Source organism: Pinus tabuliformis, chromosome 3_1 (assembly GCF_031772625.1).
Source record: "Pinus tabuliformis cultivar Carrire ecotype Pingquan chromosome 3_1, CPIR1, whole genome shotgun sequence".
NCBI classification, from domain to species: Eukaryota; Viridiplantae; Streptophyta; class Pinopsida; order Pinales; family Pinaceae; genus Pinus; species Pinus tabuliformis.
The window spans coordinates 371,780,073-371,787,239 of NC_142301.1; the positions used below are offsets into that span (position 1 = coordinate 371,780,073).

Genomic DNA, 7,167 nt, shown 5'->3' on the forward strand with positions numbered 1-7,167 from the left:
CGGTGACTCCCGTATTTTCGCCGAAGCAAGAAACAAAAACGATTTTCATCTCGAGAGTGTAGCGTACATCATTTCCAACTTAAGTTTATTTGACTCTTATGGATAATATTTACTTCGAAGGTTGGAGTCACAGGCACATTAACTGCATAATTTCGCTTTAATATTCATACACTTTCTTCCTTTAACCACACTTTTCCTTCAGAAATATTTCGTCACATATTTCTCTATAGGTTGACATTAATTCAGGAAAGATTAGGAGAGTGTATTCAGTAGAAAAGATGGGCAAGTTCAAAGACAATACATGCTCAAATATTAACAATATTGCAGTTGCAGCGGCTGCAACCACTTTCCTATTCTGGGTAGCAATAACAATATTTGAACGACATGAGGTGAGGGTGAAAACAAGTTTATCTTCATTTCTATTTTCATGATATAGTGTCAGGGAAAAATGTGACGGCCGTGGAGGTGGCGTCTTCTCCCACCACTGGATCTTCCTTTACTCAGTTCGGCATGGTTAGGGTTATGGACGACTGGTTGACGGAAGGGCCGGAATCGACCTCCAAAATGTTGGGCAGAGCGGAGGGTATCTATGTCTCTTCCTGCCAGGAGAAAGTGCATCTGCTTATGGCATTAACGTTTGTGTTTGATAGAGGAAAGTACAACGGCAGCACCCTCGCTGTGGTAGGGAAGAACGCGGTTTTCGATAAAGTGAGAGAAATGCCCATCGTCGGTGGCAGCGGATTGTTTCGGTTGGCTCGTGGTTACGCAGTCGCCCGCACTCATTCCCTCGATCTTACTACGGGCAATGCAATTGTTGAGTACACTGTCACTGTTTTCCACTACTAAGGATCTCTCCGTTGTGCTCAGTCATACTTGTTATTTAGCAGTGAATAAGTTCCTTCGGATCATTAAACATTGGTGTTGGTTGATTCCACCCATGTTAAGTTCAGATGGAAAAAAAATAGAAGTGAAATTGTTTCTAGGTTGTTAGTCACATAAATAATATTAATAATATAAAAACCATTGTTAATATTAATATGGTAGTTAATATTGTTCACTTAAGTTTATTAATATGGTTGATATTGCTTAAATATGGTCAAGTAATTAACTATAAAATATATCTACCATATTTTCTCATGTTTCACTATATTGTATATAGCCAAAGTTGAAGTGGGGATATATTAGTCATAATGTGATGAAGGTTAATGCTCATCACATTGTAGCATCAAACTCCATTGCTAATGTTGTTAATATTAATATTTTTTTTGTTTGTTTGTCAAGTGGTCAAAGTTCATCAAAGATTACATCAGGCTTGACCTATGGCTTGAGAAACCACAATGCAAGGGCATCTAATCTGTCAAAATCACTCGGGGATTACACGTGACATGGGCCACACAAGCCCTTAACATGATTAGATTTTTTCCCATCGAGTTTCAAACAGATGACCTTGACATCAAAGGGTGACGTAGCAATACACCTCATCACCGTCTATTCTACGCCCCGTGGATGTTAATATTAATATTTGTATTTACATGGTAAACATTAATATTATTAATCACATTAAAATAGAGTTAACATTAATATTATTGATAACAATTTTATTATTAGTAACATTAATAACATTGTTGACTATACTCAACCATGATCAAGTGGTCAACCATGGGAAATAGATTGACCATGTTTGCTCATGATCAACCATTATCAACATGGTCAAGCATTGTAAAAAATCATTAATGCTACCCATAGTCATCGCTAGTAAGCAATAGTCAATCAGAGTATGCCATAGACAACTTGGGAAATAATGTTTGTCATGTTGACCACAATCTTCCTTAGTTAGCAATAATGAAATATGGTACAATATAGACAACTTAGTCAATCACGGTATGCCATAGACAACTTGGGAAATAATGGTTGTCATGTTGATCACAATCATCCTTAGTTAGCAATAATGAACTATGGTACAATATAGACAACTTGGGAAACATGGTCAACTAAGGTCAAACATGATCAAACTACTTGCAATAATGGTCTCCACTGTATGGTTAATAATGGTCAACCATGGGAAACATGGTTAAATAAGGTAAACCTTAGTGTACATGGACATTGTGTAAAACTAACTTGGAAGTTAGGATTAACCACAATTACTTTGAAAAAATGTCTATATTTTGGGTCCATAAATGGATCCATCATCAAGACATCAAACTGAGAGAAATAATGTCAAGAGAACAGTATAAACCTAAAAAAGAAAAATAAAGAAATATAAAAAAGCAAGCTATGAAATCCTAAATATTAAAATTCTATCAAAAATGTCCACCATTAAAAAAATCTAATTTAATTTTTTATTTTTTATTTAATAAATAATGTAACGTAATATTAATATATTATATTCTTATTAATACAGTGATAGGTATAAAATGTTATTATAATAATAGTATTATTAATGTTTTGTCGTTGATATGATATTTATTAAAAATCTTAGGTCATTGTTATATATCTAATAATACATCTACTAATAATAAGAACCATTATTTATTTTATTTCTACTCATTATGTAATATATATTATATAATATAATGTGAATATTATTAGGTGATGATACTAATTTTATTTCTATATTTTTATTATTATAATAATATTATTAATCTTGTTACTAATATTTTAATAAATAATAGTATTTTAATAGATAACATTATTATAGTATTTAATTAGATTTTTACACGGAAAAGTAGGGAAAACATAAGAGAAAGAGAAGATGATGGTTATTTAGAGGATAAGGAAGAGTGTAACGAAGCATAATTCAAAGTTTTTTAAAATTCCTAAAATGGTTAATAATAGGAATCTAACTATTCTTGAGTTCAAGGTCGTTATCTCTTTTTAAATCGTTACAGTTTTTTTTATAATCTCTAAGGCTTCCCTAAAGCACGGGGCTTCACTAGGGGAGCAATATCATACCACGTGGGTTTATATTGGGGGATATATATTAAGGAAAAAATGACATAATATACTGGGGGATATATAGGGGGTAAAGGGTTTTTATATTGGAAAATATAAAAAACAGAGCTTAAAGTTAATGAAAAAATATAAAGGGGTATAAAAAAAGTTGATAAAAAAATGGATACTTACAATATCTAGTGAAAGTAGTGATTTTTTAAATTGGAGGTTGTATTGGGTTAATATTGATAGGGGGTTAAATAATAAGATTTTTAGAGGGATTTTCCAATATGTAGTCAAATTAAGGGTATTGTTTAATATGCCACGAATGCAGGTGATATGTCAGAGGTTCAATGAGTGAATCCCCCGTGCCCTAAACTGTATTTTCAAATAATGGTTTTCCCTAGCTATAATTTCATATTTTTCAAGGTTTATATGGTGTTTGGTCTTGAAGGAATGTTTGGCAAGGGAAGAAGAGAGAACACGTTCATGGATGATGTTAGTGACATGTTCTTTCATTCTGATTTTAAAGGATCTTCCAGCTTCCCCAAAGTAGCATTTACCATAGAAGCATGTAATTTTATAGATACCTTGGTGTTGATGTGGGTCAACGTTATCTTTGACAGATCTCATCTCTGGATTGATAGTTTTCATCGTTTTGGAAATGATGGAGAAATTTTTCTTTCTTAGAATCTTGGTTATTTTTTCAGTTACACCCTTAATGTATGGAAGATAAGTTCTTTTGCATGGTGGTTGGTGTTCATGAGGTTGGAACATTCTTTTCTCAGCCTTTTTAAAGTTTTATTTTATGTCTTCTTCTTTGCAGCCAATATTTTTGAAAGTTTTGATAAGATGGTTTTTCTCTTCGTCAATGTGCTCATTATCAGATATTTTAGGGATCTTATGGCTAAAGTGTTAAGGACACCAGTTATTTGAGAAGGGTTATGGTGATAATTTGCATGAAGGTAACTGTCAGTATGTGTCTTCTTTTTGTAAATTTGGTGCCCTGCGGTACCATCATCGGTAAACACTAACAACCCTAGTCAACCAGGTACACTGATAGTCAACAATATGTTGACCACATTAGACCATCCTTCACCAACTCAACTATCGTAAAAAATAGTCAAATATTTTCAACATGATCAAACATTGTTAAACAATGATATTATTAATATCTATATTGTTGACCATAGTCAACCATCGGAAATACATCAACCATGTTTGCCCATTATTGACCATTGTTGACAATGTTCAATGTGGTTGACAATGGGTAACTATTGATGACCATAGTTTACTATATTGTATATGGTCAAAGCTTATGCAGGGACATTGTATATGGTCAAAGTTTATTACAATGTATTTGTACTAATAAATAATTTTTAATGTATTGATGTGTTTCTAATATTTTATTTTTTCACTATAATAAATATATTAACTCCCTTGATGGGGTGCTTGTTTCAAGGAAGGGTGGGGGTTGGGCAGTGGGTATCACACTGGGCACATGCTAGGTGACATGGTAGCATGACCCCATCAATGTCTTGGCAATGCATGCACAAGGCATGGGGGAAGCAGGTGGCCTTGAGGCTAGTGTTTCCCTTCCACCATTTGATGCACGCAGTCTTGGGTAATATTGATGGTTCCCAAGTCATGGATTGGGGGAAATTTTGTCCTTGGGGAACACTCTTGGCACAATTATTTCCCTAATTCTCAGTCCTCTTTAGAGTCAGTTGGATCCCCCTTCTTCTATTGGGTTCATATTACTCATAGATTCTTCAATATGCGATGTCACGCGACTTGGGTTCATGGAGGAGCCACCTAATACTAGGAACGTGGGAAGACAATGGTGCAAGTGATGGAAAAATGCTCCACTGCAACATTAAGAGACCTCATTGCTCAAATTTTGTTTTTGGTCCAAAAAGAGTGGAGCCTTCTATTAACCACAAGAAAGATTACATACGTTACATGACTTTAAAATGTAAGGATCAACAAGGGCTAACCCTATGAAGGGTAACCAAATACATAACCTGAAACAAACCCGAAACCATCTAAGATCTCGTGAGATTCAATGATCACAAACACTCTCGTCTCGGCAACATGTGCCCCTTTTACCCGGTTCACGGACCCGAAATGATTGTGATCCATTGGTTTATAAAAGTTCGGGTCTGTTTTGAAACTTAAGCTCTGATTACTTGTAGAACCCGATGATTGATCTAACGGTCCTCCGAGATATTGGAGCGGAAACCTGCACGTTCTATAATTTCCTTTTCGGACCCGATGAGGATTATAAACCATTAAACTAAAGAGCATCGGGTCCGCTTTGGTGGTTAACCTTCGATTTCTTTTCCGCCCGATGGCCATTTGATTACAAAGGCTGTCAAGATCCGTGGCCAACGACCTACTAAGAGGCCTGCTGTTTACCAAGTGCCTCTCCCATTTCCACTTTCTCCTGCTTCCACTAGTCTTCCTTCTTGTTCAGTCCTAATAGTTTGGAAGTTTTCCATGTCTTTGTCCACCTGTCTTTGACAATCCTCACGCAATTTCCCCGAGGGTGTCGAGTCCCATGCATACCTACTGTAAATTTCTTTGCAAAACACTCCTTCATTCGCCAGACGATTAGCTAGCATATTGGCTTTTCTTTGCACATGAACAAAGCTGGTCATTCTTAGGGTTTGTAGGTGGGAATGAATGCACTGAAAGACCTGCAAAAGTTGCCAATGTTTTGATACTTTTCCAGGTGCTTTTCCATTGCAGATCTTCTTGGCTGCATTAATAACCAATTCTGAGTCTGCTTCAATGATGACATTATGAGAATTTGACTCAATTAGTATTTCCAGGCACTGCTCTAAGGCCATGAGCTCTGCCATGTTATTTGTGGCAGTTCCCAGATGACTATGAAAGATGTCTTTTATGTACCCTTGCTCATCTCTAATGACCCCACCAAAACCAGCCATCCTTGGGTTACCTTTAGCGGCTCCCTCTATGTTAATTTTAAAGAAACCACAAGGAGGAGGTTGCTAAAAGCCTTTACCAACATTTATCCAGCTTACATCCTTGTGTATGCTCTGAGGAACTATTGAATGGAGACCCAACTGCAGCAGTATACGAGTGTCCTGGGGCAAAGTCGGGTTCTCAGGAGGTCTCCCTAACATGGCACCAACAGTATCTTTGAGCTGTCTTAATATCTGTGCAATAGTGTTCTGGGTTGAGCCAGTTTTTCTCTTGAAAATCCTTCCATTGCGTTCCTTCCAGACGTCCCAGATTAAGCCTGGAACCAGAGTCCAAGCGTTGTTGATGATCTCATTGCTTGAGAGGTTCCTTCTCCAATTCCTCAAAGTGTTGGTAATGCTGAGGCCATCCCTGTCAGTTTTCCTGAAGACAGAGGCCACCCAATACCACAATGTTGAGGTGAAGGGGCAAACGTTGAGTAAGTGTTCCATCGTCTCCTCTTGTGTACCACACAGATAGCATTTTTATGGGCCAAAAAATCCTTTCTTCAGAAGATTTTCCCAATTTAGAATTTTCTTTTATTGAACTAACCACATGAACAGCTTTATCTTCATCCAATGCGGGTGTTGCCAAAGGTTCTTCCATGCCTTATCATGGTTTTGATAATCGAACCCTAGGGCTATTTGTTTGGCTTCTTTGAGGTTAAAGTTACCTTCTGTGTTTCTTCCCCATCTTAGTTGGTCAGACGAGGATGAAACCAAAATCTTCCTTTGTTCCAAGTCCATAGCAAGAGAGTTTGCCTGAGCTTTCAAAGGTCTCTCTTCCCTGTAGCCTAGATCCTTCCATATTCTCCATTTTCCATTGTTCCTTACCTGCTCCTAGAAGTCACTTACCATGCATAAACCTTTGTTGTCTATGTCATTCTTGAGATCAGTTAGTTCTTCCCTAAACAGGTTTGGTTCTTGCTGCCAGTTGTCCTCCCAAAATCTTGCCAGGTTCCCATCTCGGATCTCCCAGAAGTTGTGCTGCTAGACAATGCCTCTATTTTGCCAAGAAAGATTCCAAATGTGGGAGCCCTTAATAAGCCCATACATTTGAATATGATCCGTTTCCTGCCAATTTTTTTCATATTTCTGTTTCCAAAGCTTGGCCCATGGGGTTGCAAATTCCTTGAGCCACCTCCACCAAAGCTTTGCACCCGAAACTCTACTAAGGGTTTTGGGGTCATGAAGCCCCAAACCTCCATGGGCTTTAGGTTTGCATAGCTTATCCCAAGCTACCAAAGCCCAT

The 7,167-nt window shown here is 37.0% G+C and overlaps 1 pseudogene; it reads left to right on the top strand.

The window, feature by feature from the left end:
• The first annotated feature begins 278 nt into the window (after positions 1 to 278).
• On the top strand, positions 279 to 846 carry LOC149187254 (dirigent protein 22 pseudogene; annotated as a pseudogene).
• The last annotated feature ends 6,321 nt before the right edge of the window (positions 847 to 7,167 follow it).